This window comes from Aptenodytes patagonicus, chromosome 4, assembly GCF_965638725.1.
Source record: "Aptenodytes patagonicus chromosome 4, bAptPat1.pri.cur, whole genome shotgun sequence".
NCBI classification, from domain to species: domain Eukaryota; kingdom Metazoa; phylum Chordata; class Aves; order Sphenisciformes; family Spheniscidae; genus Aptenodytes; species Aptenodytes patagonicus.
Genome location: NC_134952.1, coordinates 34,483,259 through 34,496,775, shown reverse-complemented (window position 1 = coordinate 34,496,775; position 13,517 = coordinate 34,483,259). Strand labels below are relative to the sequence as shown.

The following is a 13,517-nucleotide window of genomic DNA, read 5'->3' as shown; positions in this document are numbered from 1 at the left end:
AACAGTTTCAATTAAATCAACTCATTGTTTGACTGTGTGTTATCAGCAATGTTTGTTATCAGATCCTTAGAAACCATATGGAGCATTGAAACCCCCACTTTTATTAGCTAGGTTTCAACCACGCTAAAATACTGGGTTTCATTGTTCCCTGATTTAGATTAAAGGAAGATACTTATCCCACTCACCATCTTCTACAGGAGGAGTGATTTGTACCAATCATCAAGCAGTTGCTTGGACAAATATACTGTAATATTACATGTTTTCATAAACAGGTACAAGAAGATCATTTTGAAGAACTCTGATAGCTTATAATAGCCTACTAATAAATGCAAATGAGAGTTGAGAGTGTGTTGGGCGGGGGGGGGGGGAGAGGGATGTTTTGCAACTTTGGTAATTTCACTGGTTCCTATGGAAATATTCTCTATTTACAATGCCAAACCTAGATCAGAATCAGGTCAAATATGCAGTAATGGAACTACAGTTATGGTAAAGATGTAACAGATGCAAAATAGGAACTATCCAAAATACTAAAAAAAAAAACAATTTCACATACAAGGCATTTACCAAGCAAGCCTACAGGATAGCAGCAGCAAAAATGCAATTGGTGAGTGACATTTTCTTGATCGAGAATGTATTACTTTTTTTAGCTCCTGTTAAAAGGAGTGAAACTATGGAACTGAACTCTACAGGAGTTCCTATGTTGCAGGAAAAACATGATTCTAAATGCCCAAACTTACTTCAAAAGTTCGAGGGATAAAGCACTCCTATGACCAAAGTTTTTGCAACTAATGCTTTCTCCAGTAAAAAAAAAGATGATGGTCTAAAAGGAAGGAACGACAAAAATCAGGGAGGTTAAGAGAAATTACTGTACGTTTTACAGCTATGTGGAGCATATTCAATAGTTTCTCCCAATGGTGGTACAATTTAAGCAGCTCACACTGCTTATTCTATTCTCTCCTCCGTGACCATCCCCTCATTGTGGCTGCACAGCCATGTGTCTGGCCATGTGATAAACTGGAACAGGGAACTGATCCTTAATCAAAAGTATCCCAAGGAAAAAAAATGAATTAGTTTCCTAATCCAGTTCATTGCACAGTACCACATACAGCTGTGCAGGCACAGAGGGATGGTTACTGAAGCAGGAACAAGAGATAGCAGCCTGGAGCAGAACAAAAGAGCTGCTTATGCTGACACGGCTTCAGGAAGAAATGCACAAACTATACCTATGAGCCCATCCAGACCGGGAAAGCTACTTGTTTCACAGAGTGTAGTGGATGCATTTTAATGAGTAACAATGAAATAGTGTAAACATTCGCTTTACATAATCAGAAAGCTGACTTAATTTATTGTGTGTGGATAAAAATGCAACATCAACAGTATTTTACTGCAAATTCTGCTCTTTTTGCATCTGGCTCATTGAACTAAGTGCAACCCATCTGTTACCACATAGGACAGAAAAACAGTCAAATAGAAAAAAACCCTCTTATTTAATACAAATCCAAAATTATTTGCTTAGACAACTAATGAAGTGGAGTATATAGGCAATTAAACACCACAGAAGGCTTTACAGAGTACTACAAAATTGCAGGAAGGTTTATGAAAGTTTATATCTGGGACAATTAGAAATAAAAAATGGGGTTATTAAATCTGATGTTGAAACTAGTTGCCTCAGAATAAGGCATATGCATGTAATAAATTTAAATGGTCTAATAAAATATTTCTAATAGTTGGACATTGCATGGGAGACTGCAAACAATTCTGGACTGGATACCCAGAAGCAGTGTCCCACTAAGGAATAAATGTTGAAACAATTACAACAGATTTCCTTCATTTAGGCAAAGTACGTTACAGGGCTGATTTTTCCCTCTCAGACAGTTTCTTCTCTGTACTATGCAAAAATCAGACAGTGAATACCTCACTGCTGTAAGACAGTCATTCTACCAGAACACCTCATAGCAAATGATAACTTGCTACCACATGGTATTTTTCAGTATCAGGCTCTACCACCATGATGAAAGTTGCATTTTCATGGGACAAATGAGAAGGTTTCTCCAAATGACATATGAACATCTATTTTTTAGCTCCTGAAAACTTCTCATTGTCTTAAAAATCTAAAGGAGTCTCAGCAATAGTTGCTTGATGCAATTCCCACAAAAAGATTATACAATTTCAGAGGTTGGACATTCAGAAGAGAGCAGGGGAAACTAAACAGAGGTGGAGAAATGAACAAAAAGCAAGACTGGTAGGAAACTCATATATGAAAATCATATTGCAATTGGCAGAGCTACAATAAAACTAAGCTCTAAAATCCAAATGTATTATTTTGGGGAGTATGTGTGTGTTTGGGGAGGGCAATGGAAGATCACAAATTAGTCTTCATGATGATCTTGGCCTAAAACATCCATGAACTCAAGCTCTGATGTGACTGTCATGCACTTCAGCAAAATAAAATTATTATTACTATTATTATTATTATTATTGTTGCTAAACAGGCAAGCAATATCTCACTCTAACGCTGTATTGCTTTTAGTTTAAAAAGATAATAAAATATACTTGACAAAGAAAGAAGCAGAGAACACATTAATTGTGAAGTCACAACACTTTCCATATGGGAAAACATATTTATGAACAACTCATTCCTGCAGAAGTATGCATTTAAATAATTTTGGTGTCCACTGTGGGATTGTTCTAACCTATTTATTTTATTGTCAAGTAAATTTCTGCTAGCAAGTCAGCAAAAGTAAAACCAAAGACTACAAAGTACGCTCTTCTTCCTAATGTTCTGAGAATACGTAAACAAGCCAGCACTGAATGTTTTACTTACATCGCATGTTTAGTTTTCATGCAAGCCAGAGAATGATGCAGACCTGATATGGCTCATAACTTTAGTTCTATGCACCACAAGAATTTATGCAAAATGCATAAAATGCAAAAGGCATAAAATGCAAAAAAAGCCTTAAGTTCTCAGGTGATCTGGGTTCTACCACATGCCTTAAACAAGGTATTGATGTTCACTTGCTCCCATTCAAACTCTCGGGAGCAAACACCATGTGAATCACCATTGCTTCCCTATGCAGCATCTCATCTTCAGCCACCACTGCTATAGAAAACAAACTACCACAGAGAACCTCATAATATTCTTTTTTGCCACATAAGTGGCAACTAAATAAGATTAATGTGCTGAAATCCCACTCAGTTGTTCAGACCACAAGAAGAGTCTGACTAGATCTGCTAGATTTGGTTTCAAGCGTTTGGATACTGGAATACAATAAGGATGCTGACTTTACTTTCTGCCAGGTATTCAGATCTTTCACATAAGTGGACAATGACAAGAATCCATTTGGCTCTGGACAAGAACGCAGAAAAATACAAATACTGGGAGAAGGCAGTTATGGACCTTAGGAAAAATACTTCACCTCCTTAAGTCTATTTCCAAAGATGTTTTTAGCTCCAGCGTGGTCAGGGTATGGGGCTGTAGGCATAGTTTGTTTGTTTACACCAGCACAAATCTCTACAGACCATCAAGTTACTCCACACAAACTGATGTAAACATGAAGCGTAGCAGTCTCCACTGAAAAATAAGTTGGGAAATGGGAAAGACAGCACTGTGAGAACACGAGGAACAGCAACTCACTTTTGAGGCTTCCTTAGGAGTCAATGTACTTTATGAAGTAAATTGAAAAGATATTTTAATCTTTATTCATAGTAACTATGTGGGCCAATTCAGAATGGGGCACAGAATTAAACTAACAGAAAGCATAAGATACACTTCAAGGAATGGAAAGGACAGGTACGCAGGTCACCTTAAAACAGTGAAAACCCAAAGCAGGCCTACTGGATACAATAGTGAAGTCTCCTCATAGACGGTATTTTAAGAAGTACTATTTTCAACTTCTCTGGACTTTTCCATCTGACAGTGAATATTATAATGGCAAATTTTATAGTATTTCTAATCAAGCACTGTGTACTTCTTTGTAATTCATATCACTGAATTTTATATTGGATCTTTTTATTGATCTAGTTCTAGATAACTGCCATTTTTATCTTATTAGTTCGTCAGCATAGCTTACCTAGTGCATACTCATGCCTTACTGAAAAATAATTTTTTGAAATACGAATTCATAGATGTAAGAGGCACCTTCTACAAACAGGCCTGAAGGAAGCCCCCAGCTTGGGACTTCCCTCTTCACACAGGAGGAGACCTTGTTACACCTGCAGAATGGCCCCTCCTGGAGTCTATGTAAAGAAAGAGGGTGGATGCAGTTTGGTAAGCAGTGCATAGGTGTAACGCATCCAGATTTTCTAAAAACGTATTGCTGAGGAAAAATAACAGCAGAACATATAAATTACCATGTACCTATTATTGCAAAAAAGTTTAAGAATTTTTGCTGGCCTTCAATTTCCACACAACAAAACTGATGTTTCATGATACATACTTCTTCAGTACTACCCTTAAAAGTTCTCCCTCTCTTTGAATCCTTACAGAAGAGCAAAGCAATTAAATTCTGCTACTGACTGCACTCAAATACTTACTGTTAACTTTAAACCCTAAAACAGGTTAGACTATCGTTACAAGAATCAAAAATACAGCCTAGTCATCTAAATTACTGCTTCTAAAAAGCACGCTGAATCACGTCAGTGTACCTTTGAAAAGAATCACACACTCATGCTAATTCTTCATTTCCACAAGCTTTTTCACCTAATTCACAGTGCTGAAAGTATTTAATGGCAAGTCACATCCCATTGTTTTCTCTCAATTGCATGATAGTCCAAAAACATTCAAGGGAGAATAAAATCCATATTACACCAAATCACTCATAAACACTGAATTCAGAGGAATTAATTTAAGTCCTCATGGGAGTAATCAGATATCTTAATGATATCCAAATGTTACATTTTCCTTAACTAATATGGAGATGTTTCTCAATCTAAGGAAACTGAGAACCAGACAATAAATAATCCCTTCCAAACTCCATTTCAATTATTATTTATGCCATAACCACAATGCGCATGGTACTGCACAAACAAAATAAAATAAACACAATCGCTTTCCCATCTTGTCAAACAGTGTGCAATCAAACTCCAGACAAAGAACTAACTAACCTCAAGCAAAATGAGGAAGGACCAGGGGTTAGCTACATGAATTCACACAGCTATAGAACAGGTTATCCACATCGTTCACATTTTCACAGAAAAGGAAATGAAGATTAGATTGCATTGAATCCAGCTCCCTCCCCCAAAAGAGAGTCATGTAAAGAAGAGTGTTCTTTAAAGCAAAAATAGATTTATTCCATACATTTCTCAAAAAGATCACTTTATTCTGGAAACCAAAAAGCACAGATGAAGTGAATATTGTATATTAAACACAGAAGACGGTAGTAAAGTCTGGCAAAATCACTTGGTACAGTTTGCCTTTTCCTTCAGTCCAGTCTCAACTGACAAATGATTCCTAGTTAAGTTCCCTGCAAAAGATCTATGAGGAAAATTTATTTATTTGGATTTTGTCAGTTGACACCTTTCTACACTTTGTGACCTTTCTACAGCAGATAAACTGCTGCTTGCCAAAATTCTAGTAACTGGTACAGCTGGATGAATCTAATCAAGTACCATCCCTTTCTGGTATTACATCTGACAAAATTATTTTCAGAAATGAGGTAATTTAGTGAGAACAGCCATGCAAGACTTCTAAAAGCTGATGTTACCATCACAGAGACAAAACCACCCTGCCAGTAGTGATGCAGGGGACTACAGTGTAACACTGAATCACCAACACTGACTCTGCCTATTCTGATTACTTATCAGAAACAGCAGCTGTTGTGTGCACTCCGCTGCATTTCTGATGAGTTGTCATAGGGAACTGAGGGCACCAAACATCATCTTTCTCTAGCAACTGCATGGACGTCTTTACGGGTCACCTACATTAACGACTGGGTGTGGCAGGAAAAGGTAATTGAAAAAGTGAAGAAGAACCGGAGTCTGTGAACAAGCATCACAATAATGTGATTGTTTATATATGATTGTTTCCTCCATTTTTCTCCTGTGTGGCTAGTTTACTTCTTGTCAGATTCATGCAGCCATTCAGAGACTAATAAGAGATTCTACCCTTCCAAAATAAGTTTTGGAGAAGTCATCCTATGACCCAGATTCTTATGTAAACTAGCATGACTAACGTCATGCTGCGTGTAGAATCCATAACCGAAACTAGAGTAGCTAGCTGTTAGAAGAGCTGCAATGTCCTTCCCGGTGCTATTCCGTACCATTCAAAATATGAGTTCATTGCTGTCTGGGCTACGTTTTGAGAGGCTAGATCTTCCTTCAGGATTCTATTAACTTTATGATATGGAGGTATACTTTATTTGTGAGGGCCTCTGTCATTAAGTTTAACCATACTAATATTCTACTCTAGTTTGACACCTAGTTCTTTGTAACATATGTTGCGTGTGTGTGTACATATATACACAATCATCATACATATATTGGAGACTATGCAGTCTAGGATAGAATCTTAATGGCCACAGGAAATAAAGCATAGATATGAAAATTTATGTACGCTATTACAGTAGCACCTCTCCCCTAGTTACATTCAGTAAACACAGACCCAACACCAGCCATTAGACTATCAACTTTTTAGACTGTCACAACCTGCCCGCCCTCATTTCTATGGGGGTTCATGGTCAAGTGAGACTGATGGAACTAAAGGATATCCGTGTACAAAGTTGCTGTAGATCGTATCTCGACATTAAGAGATCTGCAACAATCATCTCACAAGCAGAATGCTTTATTCAAGGTAATGGTGCATTTCTTCTCCAGCTGTGTAGAACAAGATGTCCTGAGCTAACTGCTCATACTATGGTCAAGCACATGCAATACCTTTTCCCATCAATATCCTACATACATTCAGAAATCTCTCATTCCACACATATGCAATCCTGTGCAGGAACTTGTGAAGACAATGACAACATTCAGTGCATTTCTAAATGATCATCTTCCCCTTGGAGTACATCCACTCAGATAAATTATGATTTTGAGATCAGGCAAGATAATATTGCGGCTCTTGGATGACTGTCAGCAATGACTAAACTTAGGAATCCCAGAAGCCACTTTTACTAGTAACCTTTATAACTCTCACTGGAGTTGTAGTGGCAGATCACTTATACAAATGCTTTTCCCAGCAGAGAGGAGGACATGTTTATCATTTTCTGAAAGCTCAACTGTTCGCTTCCAACAGCCCTGTCACTTGACTTACCAATACTAAATTGTTTAGCTACTAAACCAGTGGAATGAGGATGATTCTTACCCCAACTGGACAATGCACAGAAGAATCAACGAGACTGAGGATCAGAATTGTATCGTGACACTGAGGGATCAAAGGTGGTGTGATAAATGGCAAAGGTGTCATGAAGGTGGGCACTTTCAGATACATGAAAACTTTTAGACACAGAAACATGACTCCAAGTATTTTTATATACTTTTTAATAATTTCAGCAGCATATAAAATAATTTTTAATATCTTAGTATGTAAAACGCTAATGTGAATACATAAAGTTCTGCTTTAAAGTCACAAACATGCATACAAATGGCATTGCAAACTATTTTCTACATCTTTGGCTATATGGCATTAATAGATCACTACCTGCCTGGGAAGTACCTGAGGCAAGAAGGGAAAAGAAATAGCAGAAAATTTCTCATTCTAGTATCAAAAATGAACAATAAGTCAAAGACAGGACTGGTAGCCTACAATGCATGCTATATTTTACGTTAATGCCCTACCTAATATTGCCTACGTAAAAGAAAAATTCCCTAAAGGGTTCTACCCTGAAGTATGTCATCCTATGAGCTGGGGAGAATTCTGGTTAAAAACAGGACAGCAGGCAAACCAGTAAAGCATGCCATGTTTTGTTGGGGGGGTGGGGTCATATGATACCTGTATCATGATGGACAGATGCCAAAATACCTATAGAAGCAACACAGGTGAAGATGATCAAAAGGTATATGAGAAAAGCTGAGAGAACTTTATGATCTTATAACCTCTATGACAACTTAGGGAATGAGATTTAGCTTAAGCTCTTTTTTGATCATTTGCAGTCTTTCCCCTTCATTCACCTCTGTCTTAAACATAAAGTCCACTGCAAAATGAACAAAAATCTGCCAAGGCACAAAAGGGGGAACTAAATCTTCACAGCACCTTTCAATACATCTCATTTTGCAATGAATGCATGTCACAACTTTTCTCAGTTCTCTGCAGCGCATGCAAGCTGAAAGGTAGAAGCAATGTGCATTTTCAAGCAAGCCAAAGACCACATTGACTTAAACTGATGTGTGTTTTTTTCCCACAGTTGCAGAGTTAATCTCTGTCCCACTTCTGGTCCCTACACTTGTAAAATTGTTTCACGTCTTTTCACTTAAGACACATGGGTTTTTTCCAATTATCTCCACCTAGAGGAATTCTAAGCTGCTGGATCCTTGTATCCAACATACTTACCCAGGAGTTCTGTCTGGTTTTAGTCACTGTAACAGCCATCTGCAAACACTGATTTACAAACAGAAGCCTCCTCCTTCAAAATACATTGTTGCCAAAACACTTAGAAAGTGAAAAGTAAGTTTTTAAAAAGTTTTTAAATTATTTTTCTCCTTTTATCTTACCCGTCTTTTTGTACTCACTGCCCCTTATTATGCCAACATATTCATAAGCAAATATTTCCATAAAGCAGCTAATAAATGGCATCAATAACACATTGACTCCAAATTCATTGTCAGCCTTAAGTACCTTGTTAACTAGAACCTTAAGCTTAAAAAAAGTTAGAATTATATACAGACAGGCTGAAAATATGCTAAATACATGAATTTATTAAGAAAGTTGAAACTGGTTTTGATTTAATCCAGAAGCGTGTACAAAGCTAGAAGCTTATATTCATGCATCTTATCAAGTACATTTTTACTGAGGTCAAAAACCTTGGTCAGACCATTTATGCATGCACACACTAGCCAACATACTGAGCTTTGCGATCAAAACTTCATTGCATTAAAACTTCACAAAGTGCCAATCTTCATCCAAGTCTGAAGAATCAAAAGTTGTATTTTAGTAACATCAGTTAGACAGACGATTACTCCAAGCATGGATAATCTTCCTTGCAACATGTGGCAAAAGACTAAAAATGTATGTCATTCATACAAAAAGTCACTGTACCTTGAAAAGACATCACTACGGCTACTTATGTCTCTGTGGGGGTTGTTTTATTCCTGTCCCAATTTGTATCAGAGCCCAGCGGGGTTTAGAAGAATTGTGTAGACAGGGATAGTGTCAAATGGAATCAACTGTGGCAATGGACATCTGCTTACAGGAGTAGGGCAGGCACCATGTCTTTTTCTGTCTGACTATATAGTACGTTATAGATGTCAATGAAAACAAGTTTACTTTCTGTATAGGCCTTATGCCTATTTTTACTGTCAATCTTAATGTTTTAATGCGATTAGGTAACACAAACCAGAACTCAAAACATTTTCCACACTGTGTAATCCAAATTCTAATCCAAGATCCACTGTGTACTGAATCTGCACAGTGTCTATGAACTTTTCATAGAATTTGTTTTGTCTTTCTAACATAAACAAAATACCATCAGCTTGTTTCAATATATACAAGTTCTATATGCCATGATCCCTTGTCTTACATTCCCCATCTCTGAAACATCTGAATGCCTCTCAATGTGTTTGTTTTGCTTTTAATTAGGAAAAATACAAAGAGAAATGTGTTTAAAAGCTTTCAAAATAAATACATGTTAGGTATTAATACACTTGAAGCAGAGGGTGGGCTTGAAGGATTTCCTTTCACAGCTTGGGCCAAGCTTCAGGAAACTTCTATCCCTTTCACAGGTAAATTACTTTTGCTGGAATGATGTGTTAAGCACCGGCATAACAATCAGCAGAAACTACACTCACTATCAGAACCAAGTGGTGTGATATCCCCCACTCCCACAAAACTAATGTAGTTCAGCCAAATTAATGGAGTTCACCCAGACGCAAGACTTGCATCAGATCCACAACACTCTATCATCCAAATGTTATCACAAATCTCAAGTGATAACCAATATTTTAAAATGAAGGATTTTGTTCTACTGCTTCAGAGATGTTAAATTTTAAATACTATTTTATTGAACTAGCTTTCTCCAGCTGCCAGTAGCATTACATGTTGGATGACATATACTTCAAACACATTGCTATATTTAAACATGCAAAGTTGGCAGAAGGGAAGAATCTTACGTTTCCTAAACTTGCTTTACAACAGTTAGGGACCTCCACCCACTTCATGCTCTCCACTGAAGCGCAATTTCCCCAGCTTCTCAAAACGCACTAAAGAACTGAGGTTGCGTTGCAATTGTATGCTTTGATTCAGTAAAAACTTGCGCGGGTAGCACCTCCAGGTAAAGACAGTGCTTGAACGAGCTTGTCGGAAACCAGGGAGGCCAATTTCACCCATCCACGCCTCCAAACCTTTAAAGTAGCAGCAGATGCTACCCCAGGACCACCTCTCGCCCAGCAGCCTTCAGGTGCGCCTCTCCCCTTCTGCCCGGCACCCACTCGTGCCTCTGCCCGCGGGCGACAGCCCCCCCCCACCCCTTCCCCGGCTGCAGCAGCCGAGCGCTGGCGGGGACGGCGACCAGAGGCAGCAGGTAAAAGCCAGCGCCGTTTCCCCCACGGCGGACTTCAAAAAGCAGCAGAAAAGCCGTTGGCCTCCCTCCCCGCGCAAGCCGCCTGGCACTAAGAATAACTCCTCGGAGCTCCCCTTGGAGGCGGGGGGTCAGAGCCCCTCCAATCGCACACCGGGGCCTCTCGCCTGGTTCGGACGTGGGGGAGAGGTTCGGACGCCCCCACGCCCGAACCAGGCGAGAGGCCCCGGCAGCGGCGCTTCCCCCAACCCCTCGCCCACCCGGTCCCGAGGAAGGGAAAGGCGGGAGAAGGGCGCCACTTACGGGGCCCGTGCGCGGCTCCCTGCGGCGGCGGCGGGTCGGGCGGTGCGGAGGCAGCGGCGGGTCTCTCTCAGCTGCGAAAGCCGGGGCGCTCCTCCCCTCAGGAAGCCCCCATGCCCGGCCTTCCCACACGTGCGGAGCCAGCTAACCCCACCCCGCCTCGCCGACCCCCTTCCCGCCCTCCCCTCTTCTCCTCCCCTCAGGAGCCAAGCCACCCCCCCTCAGCTGAGCGATGCAATGGCGCAGTGGGGAGATGGGGGCCTTCTCTGAAAGGTCGGGCAGTGTTTCCCGCCGTGTCCCTCGGGGAAGGGAGGCCGGGCAGCCCCGACCCTGCGGCTGGGGCCGGTGCCCGCCTCAGAGCCGCTACAGACCTCCCTCCCCCCGGCCGTTACAGAACCCCCTGCACCTCCTAACGGTCGAGGAGCGACCGTTAAAGTCCCATCCGCGATTCTCTCCCATTTCTCATTACCAGCAATCACCGTGGTTTTCTAACCTAGTTTTGCCCCGAGTGCTTTGAAGTTCTGCGTGTGAACAGCACCTGCGGGAGCGTTCATGATCCACCCTCAGAAACCATTTTCCACACAGTTTTAGACGGGTGAGCGTGTGGGCAGATGCCTTCCCTGGCCTTGGGTTAGGAGAAAGGAGGAACGGCCAGTCTGGTGTTGGCCGCCTTCAAAATGCCCTTTACCACTTGCTGGATGTATTTTCCAGGGCAGCTTTCAGGAGCGTGTGGTGGGGCTGCGTGTCACGCACCGCTCCATGTGGGATTTCGTGGCGAAGCTCCAGGGAGTGGTGGGAACGAAGGAGACAGAGCCGCTGCGGCTGTCCTAGCAGATAGCGCTTCGGAAGTTGCTTTTGGGATACATCATAGGCAAAATTTGGCGGAGACCAGCAAAAAGTGCCACAGGATGGGATATAGCACCAGACCATCACATGTATGATGCTGCTTCTTTTCATTCCGGTGTTGTCAATCAGCTTAATAAATTGCCTCTTCCTATGAGCCTTGTCATATTTGTTTGAGATGCCTGGGACTTGGTAGATCTATCTGTTCACAGGTTGGAGAGTTTTTGTGCCTCCCTCTCCTTCAGCCTAAATAATTCAAATCGTTCCCTTGGGCCAGATATCTTAAAAAAATCATTTTAGGGCTAAGAATAGTCTTAGGCTAAGAATAGCTAATGCTAAGAATAACTAACATTAAGAATAGCCGGAATAAATCTCAACAATCATCATCTCTTTCTCCCTGCATATATTCTACTTGCATAAGTCCTTTCCTTTCAACACTATAATACAAATACATCAAATCATTGGGAATACCTTTTAAAATTTTGGCTGTGGATCTGCTCGTCTCTTTTCTGTGACATTCTGTCACCATATATGGTGTGTATGTGCATATATATGTGCATACATACATTATATATACATATACACACATACATGCATCCCTACTCTAGGCTTTAAGAAAACAGAGGTTGTTCCATGAACACCAGAACTAATGATACAGCTGACTTGTGGAAAAAAGTCTTCACTGTCTTTGAGGTTTTTTTGTGACATCTTTAAACCTAACTCTTTTGCTTAGATCACAACTTTCCAACAAATTTTTTATCATGACACCCAAACCCTGTGCTATCAGTGGATCACATATAACTAACATTTCACTGCTCGGGTAAACTCTTATGCAAATTTCTATGAACAGGCCTTCAAATTTGCTTCAGATAATATTTGAAAAAGGCCAGCAATGACATTTCATCGCCAACTATCCTCAGTTCAAGCTAGTTACTTAGCTAACATTTCACAAAAAATAAAGCTAACATATCTCCATAAAGATTTTATACGAGCCCTACAGTGCTTCTACCTGCTCCACATCCATATGATTTCCTGAAGAGACTAATGCCACGTTCTGTCAAGGATGCAGGCAAAGCCTGTGAAGGTCTAGACCATTTTCAGCACCCCTAGATCTCTACTTTTTTTTTCTGTAGAGGACTTACAGATTGAATATATTCCCTTCTGTTTCATTTTTTGGATCTAAATGTCATTTGCTCTTTGGGCAAGGAGTTGTCTGTCTTAAATATAGTTCTTTCCACAACGAATAACAATATTCCTTACAGTTAAAAAATTAATACTTAATAGAATCATAGAATCATTAAGGTTGGAAGAGACCTCTAAGATCGAGTCCAACCGTCAACCCAACACCACCATGCCCACTAAAGCATGTCCCTAAGCACCACATCTACACGTCTTTTAAATACCTCCAGGGATGGGGACTCAACCATCTTCCCTGGGCAGCCTGTTCCAATGTTTCACCACTCTTTCAGTAAAGACATTTTTCCTCACATCCAATCTAAACCTCCCCTGGCGCAACTTGAGGCCATTTCCTCTCGTGCTATCACTAGTTACTTGGGAGAAGAGACCGACACCCACCTCGCTACAACCTCCTTTCAGGGAGTTGTAGAGAGCGATAAGGTCTCCCCTCAGCCTCCTTTTCTCCAGGCTAAACAACCCCAGTTCCCTCAGCCGCTCCTCATAAGACTTGTTCTCCAGACCCCTCACCAGCCT

General features: G+C 40.6%; 1 protein-coding gene across 1 annotated transcript in view; it reads right to left on the bottom strand.

Annotated features, from left to right (window-relative positions):
• SLC7A2 (solute carrier family 7 member 2) overlaps positions 1-11,055 on the bottom strand; it is a 57,407-nt gene extending 46,352 nt beyond the window's left edge. The window contains exon 1 of the mRNA XM_076336326.1: positions 10,968-11,055. The gene's annotated coding sequence lies outside the window, so the exon portion shown is untranslated. The remainder of the gene's footprint in view (positions 1-10,967) is intronic.
• Positions 11,056-13,517: the final 2,462 nt, after the last annotated feature.